Source organism: Aegilops tauschii, chromosome 5, assembly GCF_002575655.3.
Source record: "Aegilops tauschii subsp. strangulata cultivar AL8/78 chromosome 5, Aet v6.0, whole genome shotgun sequence".
In the NCBI taxonomy this organism is placed as follows: domain Eukaryota; kingdom Viridiplantae; phylum Streptophyta; class Magnoliopsida; order Poales; family Poaceae; genus Aegilops; species Aegilops tauschii.
The window spans coordinates 17,399,277-17,418,329 of record NC_053039.3 but is presented as its reverse complement, the minus strand read 5'-3'; positions in this window follow the sequence as shown (position 1 = coordinate 17,418,329).

The following is a 19,053-nucleotide window of genomic DNA, read 5'->3' as shown; positions in this document are numbered from 1 at the left end:
GAAAGACCACTTTCCGCTCCCCCGCATTGATCAATTGTCGACTTGACTGCGGGATGCGAGTGTTTGTCTTTTCTGGATGCATATTCCGGGTACCATCAGATCCGACTGTATGGACCCGATGAAATAAAAACGGCCGTCATTACCCCCTTCGGGTGTTTTTGCTGTGTCACCAAGCCTTTCGGTCTCAAGAATGCTAGCGCCACATTCATGCGCATGATCCAAAAGTGCTGCTCACTCAGATTAGTCGGAATGTGGAAGCATATATGGATGACATCATGGTTAAGTCACGCAAGAATTCCGACCTCCTGTCTGACCTCACTGAAACCTTTGCCAATCTAAGAAGATATGCCATCAAACTGAATCCATCCAAGTGCACATTCGGAGTCCCCGGAGAAAAGTTGCTCGGTTTTCTCGTTTCCGAATGAGGGATAGATGCCAACCCGGAAAAGATCGGTGCAATTCTCCGAATGAAACGCCTTGTGCGTGTGCATGATGTTCAGACGCTTACAGGTTGTCTTGCTGCATTGAGTCAATTCATCTCTCGCCTCGGTGAAAAGGCATTGCTTCTTTACCGACTGATGAAAAAATCTAATACATTCAAGTGGACTCCTGAAGCTGAAGTAACTATTGTAGAGCTCAAAGCCCTGCTTTCCACCCAGCCGGTGCTTGCTGCTCCCATTAGCAAAGAGCCTCTACTGTTATATATTGCAGCCACTGGTCAGGTTATCAGCACAGTGCTCATAGTCGAGCGATAAGAAGGCAAGGCCTATAAAGTTCGATGCCCAGTGTATTACATTTCTGAAGTCTTGACTCCGTCGAAGCAAAGGTGTCCACATTACCAGAAGCTTGTCTATGGAATTTATTTGACTATGATGAAAGTTGCACATTACTTCCAAGACCACTCGGTTTCAGTCGTCAGCGACGCTCCATTGTCTGAAATCTTGAACGATCGAGATGCAACCGGTCAAGTGGCTAAGTGGGCATTGAACTTCTTCCTCCGGATGTAAAGTTTGAAGCAAAGAAGGTGATCAAGTCTCAACAATCGCAGATTTCTTGGTCGAGTGGATTGAGCAACAACAGCCGACTCAAGTTCACTCAAAACACTGGACCATGTTCTTTGAAGGATCTAAGATGTTAAATGGTTCTGGTGCCGGAGTGGTCCTAGTATCCCCAAGAGGCGACAAACTCAGTTATGTCCACCAGATTCACTTTGATTCCTCCAACAACGAAGGTGAGTACGAAGCACTTCTCTATGGGTTGCGTATGGCCATCTCACTTGCCGTCCGTCACCTGGTGGTCTACGGTGACTCAGATTAATCAAGTGATGAAGGAGTAGGATGTCAAGAACCCTGCCATGCCCGGATACTGCAATACAGTAAGGAAGTTGGAAAAGAAGTTCGAAGGATTGGAGCTCCACCACATACCCCGAATCAAGAATCAAGCAGCTGATGACCTGGAAAAAGTAGGTTCCACTCGGAAGCCTATCCCCAGTAATGTGCTCTTGGAGCATCTCCATACCCCGTCAGTACAAGAAGATCCCTTTACTAAGGAACCTCCCCAACCAATAAGTTCTACCAATCTGAATGAAGTTGATGAGCTATCAGTTGTCAATTTAATTATGGAGAATTTGGTAATCACCCCTGACTGGACAGTGCCATATATTGCATATCTGCTCAGGCAGGAGCTTCTAGAGGATGAAGTTGAAGCACGTCAGATCGTCCATAGGTCCAAGGCCTTCAAAGTAATAGGTGGACAGCTCTACTGAGAGAGTGTTACTGGCATGGCTCAGCGATGTATCTTCCCAGAAGAGGGTCGATTGATCTTGAATGAAATCCACTCGGGGACCTGTGGTCACCATGCGTCCTCTCAGACCATCGTGGCCAAAGCATATCGAGCAGGATTATACTGGCCACGGGCCAATGAAGCAGCAAAGCAAATCGTTGAGAAGTGCGAGGGTTGTCAATTCTATGCAAACAAGTCCCACAAACCTGCATCTGCCTTGTAAACCATTCCACTCGTCTGGACGTCCCCCTTGTGGGGTTTGAATACGGTTGGATCTCTCATTACTGGCAGGAGTGGCTTCACTCATCTGCTTGTAGCGGTAGACAAGTTCAACAAATGGATTGAGGCAAAGCCTATCAAGAAATTGGACCCAAGCACAACCATCAGTTTCATAAAAGAGGTATTCCGATATGGAGTTCCACACAACATCATCACAAAAAATGGCTCAAATTTTGACTGTAAAGAATTCAGGGAGTTCTACGCTTCTCAGGGCACTCGGGTGGACTACGTATCTGTTGCGCACCCGCAGTCGAATGGGCAAGCCGAGAGAGCAAATAGCTTGATTCTCCAAGGGTTGAAACCCTGGCTCATGCGCGACCTTGAACATGCAGCCGGAGCTTGGGTGACTGAGCTACTATCTGTCCTATGGGGATTGAGGACAACTCCCAACCGATCCACCAACTAAACCCCCTTCTTCATGGTGTATGGGGCTGAAGTTGTGTTACGGAGTGATCTGTTTCACAATTCGCCTCAAGTAGAACTTTATTCGGAGGCTGAAGCGGAGCAAGCGTGTTAGGATGCAGTAGACCTTCTGGAAGAGGAACGAGAAATGGCTTTGATTAGGTCGACTGTCTATCAGCAAGACCTTCATCGGTTCCATGATAGGAACATCAAAGGCCGAGCTTTTCAAGAAGGAGACCTGGTGCTCCGAGTGGATAAGAAACGGCCTCACAAGCTTGCCCCCATGTGAGAAGGCCCCTTCCTCGTCACCAAGGTGCCGAACAATGGAGCTTATCACCTCTACAACTTCGCTAAGAAAATTGACGAGCCACGTGCTTGGAACGCATATCTCCTCCGCCGATTTTATACTTAACACTCGGATCGTCGAGATGTAATAAGTATACTTTCAGATTGTTTATCAAGACATGATTCCTGCAGTCTCTTAATGATTGTTCATGCATAAACATGTGTTCAAATCCTGTGGCTTAGCTACGAACCAGTTTTGCCTAAGTTTCAAAACTACTCCGAGTGGAGAGCAATCCTCCCACTCGGGGGCTTAGCCGCGAACCTGTTTCGCCTAAGTTTCAAATACTACTCCGAGTGGGGAGCAATCCTCCCACTTGGGGGATTAGCCGCAAACCTGTTTCGCCTAAGTTAAAAACTACTCCGAGTGGAGAGCAGTCCTCCCACTCGGGGGCTTAGCCGGGAACCTGTTTCGCCTAAGTTTCAAAAACTACTCTGAGTGGGGAGCAATCCTGCCACTCGGGGGCTTAGCCGCGAACCTATTTCGCCTAACTTAAAAACTACTCTGAGTGGAGAGCAATCCTCCCACTCTGAGGCTTAGCTGTGATCCCGTACTCGCCTAAGTTACAAAACTACTCCGAGTGGAGAGCAATCCTCCCACTCGGGGGCTTAAATGCAATCCCGTATTCGCCTAAGTTAAAAACTACTCCGAATGGAGAGCAATCCTCCCACTCAGGGGTTTACCGCGATCCCGTATTCGCATAAGTATTAAAACTACTTTGAGTGGAGAGCAATCCTCCCACTCGAGGGTTTAGCCGCGAACCAGCTTCGCCTAAGTCAAAAAATCCGAGCACACAAAACATTCTGGAAGCGAGAAAGCAATATTCAAATAAATCCATTAAGTTCGGATAAATCCGGCAAGTCTTAGAACCGCAAACAAAAGTACTCTGCCATCAGTCCCGAAGGAGTTTAATGGTTACACGATGACTCGGCATTCCGAGGCAAATAAATACGAATCCTTAAAGTTTTTTCACTCGGCGGGAGAAGGACTCGCTAGCTCGACGAAGGTGTCCAAGTCGATACCGTCGGCTATGCGAGTGGCTGCTTCTATGAAGGTCTCCATGAAAGATTGGAACTGGATTTTCTTCGTCTCTGCCACATTGAGAGCCTTCAGTTTCTCCTCCTTGGCATCCCTGCAATGGACTCTGACGAGTGAAAGAGCCGCGTCGGCTCCACAACGAGCAGTTGATTTCTTCCACGCCTGCACTCGACTAAGGATTTCATAGAGCCGAACCATCAGCGATTCAAGGTTATTCTAAAGTTTGTCTTCTGGCCACAGCTCTAGGTCTATATTGGACGATGCAACCTTTAGTCGAGCAATGTACCCCAAGACGCTGTCAAGACGAGCCTCAAGTTGCATCACATTCATTGCGGCTTCATCTTTGACGAGCGACTTTGTTGGGTCTAGGCCTGGTTCGATCCGCTCGATCTCGTGCTCAAAGTCCTGACAGAACTCTGCACGAGGGTGAAAAATGAGTTGACATCAGAATTATATAAAAGCTTTCCGGATTCATTCGGATGGAGAAAGGTAACTTCAAGCATGACGTACAGCTTCTTGGGAAGACCTCCCAAAGAAACCTCTAGCTTTTCCCTCTTCCGAGTGAGCTCATCCACCTTGTCAGTCAAGGCCACCTTCTCTTCTCTCAGCCGTGCAACTTCTTTCTTCGCCTCGTTGACGGCAGTCTTCATATTGGCATTTTCCTCTTCCAGTTTGCTGACTGAAGCCAGCTTCCTCAAAGCCAATTCAGTCTTCTCACGTGCCACCTTCTGCGCCCCCGCAAGATCAATGTCCTTCTACTCCAATGCCTGCTTCATGGTGTATAAAGAAATAACATTCTTCAGTCGTGCTTGGAGTTGACGGTTTTCACTAGGCACATCTGTTCGAGTGGAGTCACTCGGTTCAAATAATGGAAAAGAAGGAATATCAAAGCATACAGTCAGCAAGCTATTACCTCCCATGGTCGCTACTTCATCCTGGGCATCTTTAGATTCTTCCTGGCAAGCTCCAGATCAAGCTTGAGTTGGATCTTCTCCTTCTCCAAGGCAGCATGCTGAATCCCAAGCTCGCAAGATTTCTACGATCACAAAAAGACAATTCAGTCAACAAATAGAAAGACCCTTTACTTCCGACTGAAGAAGAGCAAATTCGGATTGCTGTTGTTGAAGAAGATCTAAGACCACCATCGAAGCAAACATTCGACGGTGATTTTAGGGACTACACCCAGTGGGTGCACTCAGCGTGCCCCCACTGGTTCGATTTCCCACTTGGTACAACCTGCCCGGACCGAGCGGAGAGGAAAAAAATCCTTGTTCTCAGACCCCCGCCCACTTCATGCAGTCGACGGTGGTCTCGGGGACTACAGCCAGTGGGTGCACTCAGTGTGCCCCCACTGGACCTGGAAATCATTCGAGACGGCCTGACCGAGCCGAGTGACGAACAACCAAAACCAACATATTCTGAAGACCCCCGCTGAATCAAACATTCGGCGGCGGTCTCGGGGACTGCACCCAGTGGGTGCACTCAGCGTGCCCCCACTGGACCAGGAATCCATTCGACACATCCTGTCTGACTCGAGTGGAAGAACTACAATGAGAAAGAAAGCACCCAGCGGGCGGACAGATGCAAGGATCATACCCATGATAGATGCACATTAAAGGTTCCAAAACGCTCATCCACGGACATCTTACGAGTAATAAAGCAACAATTTTCAGATGGCATATCCTAGCAGAGGAAGGTTCAAGCTAAAAAACCATTAGGAAATCAACTTACAATCATACTTACTCGGACATTGGTCTGGAGGGCAGAGCTGGCATCGTAAGCAGCCTTACTGGTCTCATACACCACCTTCAGTCGCTCCATCATCGATCATGCCAGATTGGATCATCGCTTCCTTTGCGGCTCATATTTGATCCTCCGGGACATGATGCAGAGCAAACGGAGCCGACGATGGAGTCAATGACGCAGCTGGAGGGGTCGGAGCCTGAGGATGCCTAGTCGGACCCGAAGCTTGAACAGTCGACATAGGAGGCTGGTCAGTCGACACAGGGTTAGCAAAAGAAAAAACGGCTCGAGATGTATCACCAAGTTCTTGAACAATGGGCTCGGAAGCGGGCGAGACGCCCGACTAGAAGGCACTCTCTTGCTCAAAGCCATGGCCCTTCTTCCTGCACTCCTCGGGTGTTTATCCACATCATCGTCGTCTGGAAGCTGGATAACATTTGTTGGCGCTGCAAACACTCGACCGTGAGACTTCAGTCGACCACCAAAACAGATGACAAGGTGTAAGCATGTCTACGGTATCATGCCTGGTCGAGAAGTGGCCACGTCTCCATTATCCGCCTCAGCCCGCTCCTCATCGATCTCCATGGGAGACGTCGCAGAAGTAGCAGATCTGGAGGTTCAGAATCTCATTCGGTCAAACAAACAAGAAATTCCTCAACAGCAATGAAGGAAAGGGAAAAGTAACACTTACGCCGAAGCAACGGGCATGATCACCTTGATCCTGGGCAGAGACTTCCGACATTTTGGCGGAGCGACTTTGCCTTGCTTCACGGTCTTCTCCGTCAGTTCTAGAGTTGATGTCTGAGTGCGCTTTGGAATCCTTGCACTCAACGCCACTGCCTTGCCGTGGCCACCCGCAGGATCTTGTGACTGCTTGGAGCATCGCTCGGAGCATGATGGCGACTCGACCTCCTCGCTGTCGTCAGAGTCTTCACTGTCGTCCTCCCTATCATCTGCGTAGTCAATGTCAACGCTCCCGCCATCGCTCTCCACTCCCCCAAGGTGCTGCTCTCCGTTCGGCATGGAATACATGTTTGTGAAATCCTGCAAGACCCAAGTCACAAATGTCAGTCAGAACAACTGCATGTTGGAGACTGCAAGACATAAACACTCGACAAAACACGCCTGACCTCCCCTCGAGCGTTCTGGGCGTCGGATGGCAAGATCCTCCTTGCTCCGCGGGGGTTGTCCTTGTTGCCAATGATGCTCCAGAGCCACTAGTCCACCGTCTCCTCGCCAACCTCCTCCGGGTAATGGAAATGTTCTAAGCCCACATAAATATTTTCAGTTCGAACGGACGCTGAAAAATGTCGTCGTGAATAGTGAAAATCAGCTTTATGGATATTTTTTGGGAAGCCACCTTTTAGGGCTTTTGTGAAAAGGCTTCTAGAAGGGCTTGAGGGCCAAGGAAGCCCCTCATGGGGGCCCCCAAGGGTTTGGACGGCCACACATGGTGGTGCTCCATGGAGCTCCACATGGCCTCCAATTTTGCCGATAACACCCTCATGTGTGACCTAATGCATGGTAGTTTTTGGTAATTTGTGGAGGCACCCTACCCCTTGGTTTTCCTATAAATTAGAGGTGAGGGGGCTGCCCAAAGACCATCCCTTGCTCTCATACACATGCCATGACTTGTCTGGCTTCTCTCTCCCTCCCAGCGAAATAGTTTCGTAGAGCCGAAAGGCTGTCTGGGTTCCGGCAGGAACTAGTTCTGGACGGCGAAGCCCTGCCGGATAGCTGATACCGTATGTGTGCAACCCCGTAGAGATATTGTAGTTTCGATATTTTGCCCGAGGGGCTGTTCGAGTATCCTCCTGAAGGATGTTTTGCAGGATGTTTTGCAGGATGTTTTGCATAAACTTGGTAGCTGCGATTTAAGTCAAAACCTTAGAAGCCACGTAAAATAAAATTTTGCATAAACTTGGTTTTGCAGGATGTTTTGCATGCGATGTGTTATAGCATTGCTCAATTTTGATTATGTATGAGATGGCTATATGATGTAATTAACGTGACCTGTGTGTCATGATTCGGCATGATGGCTGGAGCCATATGATTCACTTCAATGACCTGCGTGTCAACCTTATCTGATGCATTTATTTTATCTGCTATGGAGATAGCAATATTATCTGGTGCATCAACAGAGTGGTGGTAGTCTTCGCGAAGGTGAACACCGACGCAAATGCCAAAGACGAAGAAATGAAAGACTTCTCCGTCGGAAGAGGCTATACCATATCATGCCATTATGAATTGCCCAAGATGTTTCTCCCTCTTAATGCACCCTTCTTGATTGCGCGGTAGTCGCTTTTATTAGGGTGATCTCTCACTTAAAATATCAAAGTAGTTAGTGTTCACCCAAGTGTAGGACCGTCTGAAATTCGTATCTTTTCGGGCTGCGCCATGTACACATCAGCACGAACGAATCAAGAGGAATGAGGCGGGTGAGGTCAGACCATGCAGCAAGATCACTTGTCTTTGACGTTCAGGCAGGAGAGTCCTGAGCTCGGAACACGCCCATCGAAAGATGAACAAGAATCACATAGAGATGTGATCGGCAAGTTGGCCTACCGAATGAAATTCGTGTCATCAGTGATGAACCCGTCAATGGCATTGAACAGAAATATGGATCTTGAATCACTCTAAATCAATTGTGAGAGATATTGATTTGAGTGGGAGCGCACTTTACAATAAAACTGTTTATTCACTAGTGCAAGTTTCATTATAAACAAAGTCTAAGTGGAACTTGTGTTTTCCGTTGTAGATCAGATGGCTTGCAACACCGCGTTCAACTTAGGCCCGATGTTAGAGAAAGAGAAGTTAGCTACGACTGGAAACAACTATTCGGACTGGGTCCGTAACCCATGGATTGTCCTTAGGAGCGCTAAGAAATTGTACGTGCTTGAAACTGCTGTTCCAGCTAAACCGGCGGCAGAGGCCCCGGAAGATGAACAAAATGTCTGGGCCACTAAGGATGATGATCACAACTTATTGCAATGCCTCATGCTAGCTTGCATGAGTCCAGGGCTTCAAAAACGTTTTGAATTCCATAAACCCCGTGATATGATCTGGGAATTGGATGCTCTGTACAAGGAAGCCGCAAAGTCTGAACAATTTGATATCATGAAGGCTTTGATGAAATGACTGATGGCTGAGGGTAGTTCAGTTGGCGAACACGTGGTCAAAATGATTGGCTATTCTGAAAGGCTTAAAGCCCTGGAATTTCCACTTTCACCTGGCCATATGATGGACATGCTGCTTTCTTCACTCCCCCTGTCTTACGACGGTTTTGTCATGAACTACAACATGACAGGTATGGAGAAGACACCGGAAGAGGTGCTCGCCATGCTGAAAACTACAGAAGGAGGACTGCGGAAAAATCGCAAGCAAGTGTTGCTTGTGAATAAAACTAGCAGTTTCAACAACAAAGGTGAGCCAAAGAAGGGCAAGGGCGTCGGTAAGACCGGCTCCCAAAGCAACTCTAAGGGCGGAGCCAAGAATGAAACTGAGTGCTTCTACTACAAGGGCACAGGACACTGGAAGAGAAACTGCAAGAATTACTTGGAAGATAAGAAGACCGGGAAAACCAAAAAAGGCATAATTGTTATACAAGTTAATGTCATTGACGTTTGCTTGCTAGCGAAAATTCTAAGTCTTGGGTATTTGATACCGGATCGGTTGCTCACATTTGCAACTCGATACAGGGGCTTCAGAAGGTGCGCAAGCTGGCAAAGAATGAAGTCGTGATGTGCGTCGGGAACGGCGCTGGGATCGCCGCTCAACCCGTCGGCATTATGCCTCTACGTCTCCCTTCAGGATTTATCATAGAACTAAGTAAATGTTATTTTGTTCCACTGCTGTGTAGAAACATTATTTTTGGATCATGTTTAGTACACGATGGGTATTCGTACAAGTCTGAGAACAATGGTTGTTCACTTTATTGTAAGGATATGTTTTATGGATTTGCAACCATTGTTGGGGGCCTTTACATACTAACTCTTGAATGTGGAAATGATGTCTTTAACGTGAATGATAAATGCCTTAAGAAGGCTGATACCACCACCACTTTCATGTGGCACTATCGGCTTGGCCACATCGGAAAGAAACGCATGCAAAAACTCCATAAAGATGGAGTTTTACCGTCCTTTGATTTTGAGTCATATGACACATGTGAAGCTTGCCTGATGGGGAAAATGTCGTCGTGAATAGTGAAAATCAGCTTTATGGATATTTTTTGGAAAGCCACCTTTTAGTGCTTTCGTGAAAATGCTTCATGGAGCTCCACATGGCCTCCCATTTTGCCCATAACACCCTCATGTGTGACCTAATGCATGGGAGTTTTTGGTAATTTGTGGAGGCACCCTACCCCTTGGTTTCCCTATAAATAGGAGGTGAGGGGGCTGCCCAAAGATCATCCCTTGCTCTCATACACATGCCATGACTTGTCTAGCTTCTCTCTCCCTCCCAGCGAAATAGTTTCGTAGAGCCGAAAGGCTGTCTGGGTTCTGGCAGGAACTAGTTCTGTACGGCGAAGCCCTGCCGGATAGTTGACACCGTATGTGTGCAACCCCGTAGAGGGATTGTAGTTTCGATCTTTTTCCCGAGGGGCTGTTCGAGTATCCTCCCGAAGGGCTTTCTGAGTTACCATCCGAGTTTCGTGGGTCCTCCCGAAGGGCTATCCGCGACATCGTCCGGCGGACTGTCCGACTGCCTCCCGAAGGGCTTTCCGGAGAGGGAGTACATCCTCGCGGTTGGGAGGTTGTAAATCCTAGCTGCGGGGATCTGCACCGACGATCTCCGTCGACTCTTCTTCCGCTACACTTCGAGTCGGTACGGATCAGATGAAACCTTGTATGTAGTCTCCATAGTGGTCCTGGGCGTGCTCGCTATACCGGGAATTTTTATTTTCTGTCGCATTCACCTACAGCATGCCATCGTCCTTAGCCAGATGGATCAGATCTCCGGCTGGGCAAGGTTGCAGGACGACATGAAAGCCTCGTTTGAACAGGCTACCAGCGTCATCCGACAACTAAATGAGAGCAATGCGAAGCTCCGGGCCGAGCACGACCAGCTGAGGGCGCAGATCGTCGGAAGTGCGAAGCAGTAGGAGGAGACCACTGCCTTGTTTAAGAGGACCGCGTCATCGTCGACAAACTTATGGACGAGAATGCCATGCTGCGCATGGAGCGCAGAAGGCTGGTGGAGGAATCCGTGGATGATCTCAAGCAGCATCTTGAGGACAAGAAAGAGCTCATCGCCGCTCGCCGTGAAGACTAGTTCCCGCGGCCTGCAGCAACGTAGCTATCAGTGAGCCAGATCGTTGTCTTACTTCTTCTTTTGCCCTTGTGTATTTCGGGCATTGCCGCATGTGGCTTTTTTAATTATGTTCCTAAATATGTAAGACAATTATTATCCACTGTCATCGTCCATATATTCATCATGCTTGCTATAAGTCGCAATCGATGCTATATAGGTCCGTCAGATCTTACATCAAGGTCCGTGCAAAACTTTCTTTTCAGATTTTCATTTTTTTCTCTTCAATCTCAGTCCAGTGAGACATATGGCCATGCCGTAGAACAGGGGCTCGGGCGCCATTAATGGAGACCATGGTTTCAATAATACCTGTGTTTCCGATTTGTAACGTGACAACACTTATTCCAAAATAATACTTGTGTGCGCCTTCGCAAATCGGACAGAAAAATTACCACAGCATGTTGGTGCCATGTCATGACACCATGCCAAGTTTCATGATTTTCAAGCGTGTTTTGGATTTACAGGAATTAAAAAACAAAGTTTCTCAATCTTTCCGGCCGAGCCACCACGCCCAGATGTTTGTATTTCTTTCCCATTTCTTGCATGGGACCTAGAAATTCACCCAAGGACACACATGTGATTTTTCAAACAACTTTGGTGCATTGGAGCCTATGCTTGTAGTTCAAATTTGAATTATGCACATTAAATGCGCAGAATCTCAATTAATGTATAAAAAAGCCAAATGAACCCGGAATAATTCCAAAATTTAGCACAATACTTCTATTTGGTCTAATCTGCCTGTGTAAAAAAAATTAAGGCAGGAAAAGGTAGTGTTCGCTCTGTTGGAAAAGGCAGTGCCTAGGAGGTGCTTAGGCACGCCTAGGTGCTAGGCAATGGCCAAAAACCTCGCCTAGGGCATAAATGGAGGCCTAGGCAGATCAAGCAAGGAATTTCCTACCCAAGCAAGAAATCATGCCACATACTGCACTGATGTGCCAAATGGGTTATATTCCAATGGCAGTAGATGATAATTAACTTATTTATATGCCTTAAACTAATATCAACACCCATATAATAATCACAAATACACTATGCGTAAAAACTACATTACCGCCTAGTCACTAGGAGAAGGCCAACCGCCTCGCTTACGCCAACCGCTTTTCCCAACCTTGGTGTACGTATGTCGTTTCGCACATGGAGGTGACACGTTCCCTCTCAGAACCATGAGCCTTCTTGAGGGAAGCTCCGGTTTGCAAAGAATCTTACACCAAAGCTTGTCCCAATTCGGCCAGAAAAATTACCGCAACATGTTGGTGCCATGTCATGACACTGTGCCAAGTTTCATGATTTTCAGGCGTGTTTTGGATTTACCGGAATTAAAAAATGAAGTTTCTCAATCTTTCCGGCCGAGCCACGACGCCCAGATGTTTGAATTTCATTCCCATGTCTTGCATGGGACCTATAAATTGACCCAAGGACACACATGTGATTTTTCAACCAAGCTTGGTGCACTAGAGAATGTGCTTGTAGTTCAAATTTCAATTATGCACATTAAATGCGCAGAAACTCAATTAATGTATAAAAAGGACAAACGAACCCGGAATAATTCCAAAATTTAGCACGATACTTCTATTTGGTCTAATCTGCCTGTGTAAAAAAATTAAGGCGTGAGAAGGAAGTGTATGTATCTCATTTCGCATACGGGGATGACACGTTCCCTCTCAGAACCACGAGCCTTCTTGAGGGAAGCTCCGGTTTGCAACAAGCTTACACCAAAGCTTGTCCCAGTTCGGCCAAAAATTATACCGCAGCATGTTGGTGCCATGTCATGACACCATGCCAAGTTTCATGTTTTTTAGGCGTGTTTTGGAGTTACAGCAATAAAAAAACCAGGTTTCTCAATCTTTTCGGCTGAGCCACGACGCCCAGATGTTTGAATTTCATTCCCATTTCTTGCATGGGACCTATAAATTTACCCAAGGACACACATGTGATTCTTCAACCAACTTTGGTGCACTGGAGCATGTGCTTGTAGTTCAAATTTGAATTATGCACATTAAATGCGCAGAAACACAATTAATGTATAAAAAAGGACAAACGAATCCGGAATAATTCCAAAATTTAGCACGATACTTCTATTTGGTCTAATCTCCCTGTGTAAGAAAATTAAGGCGGGAGAAGGCAGTGTACGTATCTCGTTTCGCACACGGAGGTGACACATTCGCTCTCGGAACCACGAGCCTTCTTGAGGGAAGCTCCGGTTTGCCAGAAACTTACACCAAAGATTGTCTCAATTCGGCTAAAAATTTACCGCAGCATGTTGGTGCCATGTCATGACACCTTGCCAATTTTAATGATTTTCAGGCGTGTTTTGGAATTACAGGAATTAAAAAACCAAGTTTCTCAATCTTTCCGGCCGAGCCACGACGCCCAGATGTTTGAATTTCATTCCCATTTCTTGCATGGGACCTATAAATTTACCCAAGGACACACATGTGATTCTTCAACCAACTTTGGTGCACTGGAGCATGTGCTTGTAGTTCAAATTTGAATTATGCACATTAAATGCGCAGAAACACAATTAATGTATAAAAAAGGAAAACGAACCCGGAATAATTCCAAAATTTAGAACGATACTTCTATTTGGTCTAATCTGCATGTGTAAAAAAATTAAGGCGGGAGAAGGTAGTGTACGCTCTGTTGGAAAAGGCAGTGCCTAGGAGGCGCTTAGGCACACCTAGGTGCTACGCAATGGCCAAACGCCTCACCTAGGGCATAAATGGAGGTCTAGGAAGGGCAAGCAAGGAATTTCCACCCCAAGCAAGAAATCATGCCACATACTGCACTGATGTGCAAAACGGGTTATATTCCAATGGCAGTAGAAGATAATTAACTTATTTATATGCCTTAAACTAATATCAACACACATATAATAATCACAAATACACTACGAGTAAAAACTACGTTACCGCCTAGGCTGCGCCTAGGGCGCTTAGACACCGCCTAGGCACTAGGAGAAGGCCAACCGCCTCGCTTATGCCTACCGCTTTTCCCAACCTTGGTGTACGTATGTCGTTTCGCACACGGAGGTGACACATTCCCTCTCGGAACCATGAACCTTCTTGAGGGAAGCTCCTGTTTGCAAGAAGCTTACCAAAGCTTGTCCCAATTCGGCCAGAAAAATTACCGCAGCATGTTGGTGCCATGTCATGACACTATGCCAAGTTTCATGATTTTCAGGCGTGTTTTGGATTTACAGCAATTAAAAAACCAAGTTTCTCAATCTTTCCGGCCGAGCCACGACGCCCAGATGTTTGAATTTCATTCCCATTTCTTGCATGGGACCTATAAATTTACCCAAGGACACACATGTGATTCTTCAACCAACTTTGGTGCACTGGAGCATGTGCTTGTAGTTCAAATTTGAATTATGCACATTAAATGCGCAGAAACACAATTAATGTATAAAAAAGGCCAAACGAATCCGGAATAATTCCAAAATTTAGCACGATACTTCTATTTGGTCTAATCTCCCTGTGTAAGAAAATTAAGGCGGGAGAAGGCAGTGTACGTATCTCGTTTCGCACACGGAGGTGACACATTCGCTCTCGGAACCACGAGCCTTCTTGAGGGAAGCTCCGGTTTGCCAGAAACTTACACCAAAGCTTGTCTCAATTCGGCTAAAAATTTACCGCAGCATGTTGGTGCCATGTCATGACACCTTGCCAATTTTAATGATTTTCAGGCGTGTTTTGGAATTACAGGAATTAAAAAACCAAGTTTCTCAATATTTCCGGGCGAGCCACGACGCCCAGATGTTTGAATTTCATTCCCATTTCTTGCATGGGACCTATAAATTTACCCAAGGACACACATGTGATTCTTCAACCAACTTTGGTGCACTGGAGCATGTGCTTGTAGTTCAAATTTGAATTATGCACATTAAATGCGCAGAAACACAATTAATGTATAAAAAAGGAAAACGAACCCGGAATAATTCAAAAATTTAGCATGATACTTCTATTTGGTCTAATCTGCATGTGTAAAAAATTTAAGGCGGGAGAAGGTAGTGTACGCTCTGTTGGAAAAGGCAGTGCCTAGGAGGCGCTTAGGCACACCTAGGTGCTACGCAATGGCCAAACGCCTCACCTAGGGCATAAATGGAGGTCTAGGAAGGGCAAGCAAGGAATTTCCACCCCAAGCAAGAAATCATGCCACATACTGCACTGATGTGCAAAACGGGTTATATTCCAATGGCAGTAGAAGATAATTAACTTATTTATATGCCTTAAACTAATATCAGCACCCATATAATAATCACAAATACACTACGAGTAAAAACTACGTTACCGCCTAGGCTGCGCCTAGGGCGCTTAGACACCGCCTAGGCACTAGGAGAAGGCCAACCGCCTCGCTTATGCCTACCGCTTTTCCCAACCTTGGTGTACGTATGTCGTTTCTCACACGGAGGTGACACATTCCCTCTCGGAACCATGAACCTTCTTGAGGGAAGCTCCGGTTTGCAAGAAGCTTACCAAAGCTTGTCCCAATTCGGCCAGAAAAATTACCGCAGCATGTTGGTGCCATGTCATGACACCATGGTAATTTTCTTGATTTTTAGGCGTGTTTTGGAATTACAGGAATTAAAAAACCAATTTTCTCAATCTTTTCGGCCGAGCCACGACGGCCAGATGTTTGAATTTCATTTCCATTTCTTGCATGGGACCTATAAATTCACCCGAGGACACACATGTGATTTTTCAACCAACTTTGGTGCACTGGTGCATGTGCTTGTAGTTCAAATTTGAATTATGCACATTAAATGCGCAGAAACTCAATTAATGTATAAAAAAGGCCAAACGAACCCGGAATAATTCCAAAATTTAGCACGATACTTCTATTTTCGCTAATCTTCCTGTGTAAAAAAATTAAGGTGGGAGAGGGCAGTGTACGTATCTCGTTTCGCACACGGAGGTGACATGTTCCCTCTCGGAACCATGAGCCTTCTTGAGGGAAGCTCCGGTTTGCAAGCAACTTACACCAAAGCTTGTCCCAATTCGGCCAAATAAATTACCGCAGCATGTTGGTGCCATATCACGACACCTTGCGAAGTTTCATGATTTTTAGGCATGTTTTGGATTTACAGGAATTAAAAAACCAAGTTTCTCAATCTTTCCGGTCGAGCCACGACGCCCAGATGTTTGAATTTCATTCCCAATTCTTGCATGAGACCTATAAATACTCCCAAGGACACACATGTGATTTTTCAACCAAGTTTTGTGCACTGGAGCATGTGCTTGTAGTTTAAATTTGAATTATGCACATTAAATGCGCAGAAACTAAATTAAGGTACAAAAAAGGCCAAACAAACCCAGAATAATTCCAAAATTTAACATGATACTTCTATTTGGTCTAATCTGCCTGTGTAAAAAAAATTAAGATAAGAGAAGGCAGTGTACGTATCTCGTTTTGCACACGCAGATGACACGTTCCCTCTCGGAACCACGAGCCTTCTTGAGGGAAGCTGCGGTTTACAGTAAGCTTACATCAAAGCTTGTCCCAATTCGGCCAAAAAATACCGCAACATGTTGCTGCCATGTCATGACACCATGCCAAGTTTCATGATTTTCAGGCCTGTTTTGGATTTACAAGAATTAAAAAAACCAAGTTTCTCAATCTTTCCCGCCGAGTCACGAGGCCCAGATGTTTGAATTTCATCCCCATTTCTTGCATGGGACCTATAAATTCACCCAAATACACACATCTGATTTTTCAACCAACTTTGGTGCACTAAAGCATGTGCTTGTAGTTCAAATTTTAATTATGCATATTAAATGCCTAGAGACTCAATTAATGTATAAAAAAAGCCAAACAAACCCGGAATAATTCCAAATTTTAGCACGATACTTCTATTTGGTCTAATCTGCCAGTCTACAAAAATTAAGGCGGGAGAAGGTAGTGTACGTATGTCGTTTCGCACACGGAGGTGACACGTTCCCTCTCGGAACCACGAGCCTTCTTAAGGGAAGCTCTGGTTTGCAAGAAGCTTAGACCAAAGCTTGTCCCAATTCGGACAAAAAATTACCGCGGCATGTTGGTGCCATGTCATGACACCATGCCAAGTTTCATGATTTTCAGGCGTGTTTTGGAATTACAGGAATTAAAAAACCAAGTTTCTCAATCTTTCCGGCCGAGCCACGAGGCCCACATTTTTTAATGTCATTCCCATTTCTTGCATGGGACCTATAAATTCACCCAAGGACACACATGTGATTTTTGAACCAACTTTGGTGCACTGGAGCATGTGCTTGTAGTTCAAATTTGAAATATACATATTAAATGCGCAGAAACTCGATTAATGTATAAAAAAGCCAAACGAACCCGGAATAATTCCAAAATTTAGCACGATACTTCTATTTGGTCTAATCTGCCTGTGTAAAAAAAATTAAGGCGGGAGAAGGTAGTGTACGCTCTGTTTGAAAAGGCAGTGCCTAGGAGGCGCTTAGGCAAGCCTAGGCGCTAGGCAATGGCCAAACACCTCGCCTAGGGTATAAATGGAGGTCTAGGCAGGGCAAGCAAGGAATTTCCTACCCAAGCAAGAAATCATGCCACATACTGCACCGATGTGCCGAATGGGTTATATTCCAATGGCAGTAGACGATAATTAACTTATTTATATGACTAAAACTAATATCAACACAAATATAATAATCCCAAGTACACTACGAGTAAAAACTACATTACCGCCTAGGCTGCGCCTGGGCGCTTAGATACCACGTAGGCACTAGGAGAAGGCCAACCGCCTCGCTTACGCCTACCGCTTTTCCCAACGTTGGTGTACGTATGTCGTTTCACACACGGAGGTGACACGTTCCCTCTCGGAACCATGAGCCTTCTTGAGGGAAGCTCCGGTTTGCAAGAAGCTTACCAAAGCTTGTCCCAATTCGGCCAGAAAAATTACCGCAACATGTTGATGCCATGTCATGACACTATGCCAAGTTTAATGATTTTCAGGCATGTTTTGGATTTACAACAATTAAAAAACCAAGTTTCGCAATCTTTCCGGCCGAGCCACGACGCCCAGATGTTTGAATTTCATTCCCATTTCTTGCATGGGACATATAAATTCACCCAAGGACACACATGTGATTTTTCAACCAACTTTGGTGCACTAGAGCATGTGCTTCTAGTTCAAATTTGAATTTTGCACATTAAATGCGCAGAAAATCAATTAATGTATAAAAAAGGCCAAACGAACCCGGTATAATTCCAAAATTTAGCACGATACTTCTATTTGGTCTAATCTACTTGTGTAAAAAAATTAAGGCGGGAGAAGGCAATGTACGTATCTCGTTTCGCACACGGAGGTGACACGTTCCCTCTCGGAACCACGAGCCTTCTTGAGGGAAGCTCCAGTTTGTAAGTAGCTTGCACCAAAGCTTGTCTCAATTCGGCTAAAAAAAATACCGCGGCATATTAGTGCCATGTCATGACACCATGCCAAGTTTCATGATTTTCAAGCGTGTTTTGGAATTACAGGAATTAAAAAACCAAGTTTCTCATTCTTTCTGGCAGAGCCACGACGCCCAGATGTTTGAATTTCATTTCCATTTCTTGCATGGGACCTATAAATTCACCCAAGGACACACATGTGATTTTTCAACCAACTTTGGTGCATTGGATCATTTGCTTGTAGTTCAAATTTGAATTATGCACATTAAATGCGCAGAAACTCAATTAATGTATAAAAAAGGCCAAACGAACCCGGAATAAATCCAAAATTTAGCACGATACTTCTATTTGGTCTAATCTTCCAGTGTAAAAAAATTAAGGCGGGAGAAGGCAGTGTACGTATCTCGTTTCGCACACGGAGGTCACACGTTCCCTCTCGGAATCACGAGCCTTCTTGAGGGAAGCTCCGGTTTGCAAGCAGCTTACACCAAAGCTTGTCCCAATTCGGTCAAAAAAATTACCGCGGCATGTTGGTGCCATGTCATGACACCATGCGAAGTTTCATGATTTTTAGGCGTGTTTTGGATTTACAGGAATTAAAAAACCAATTCTCAATCTTTTCGGCCGAGCCACGATGCCCAGATGTTTGAATTTCATTCCCAATTCTTGCATGGGACCTATAAATACACCCAAGGACACTCATGTGATTTTGCAACAAACTTTGGTGCACTGGAGCATGTGCTTGTAGTTCAAATTTGAATTATGCA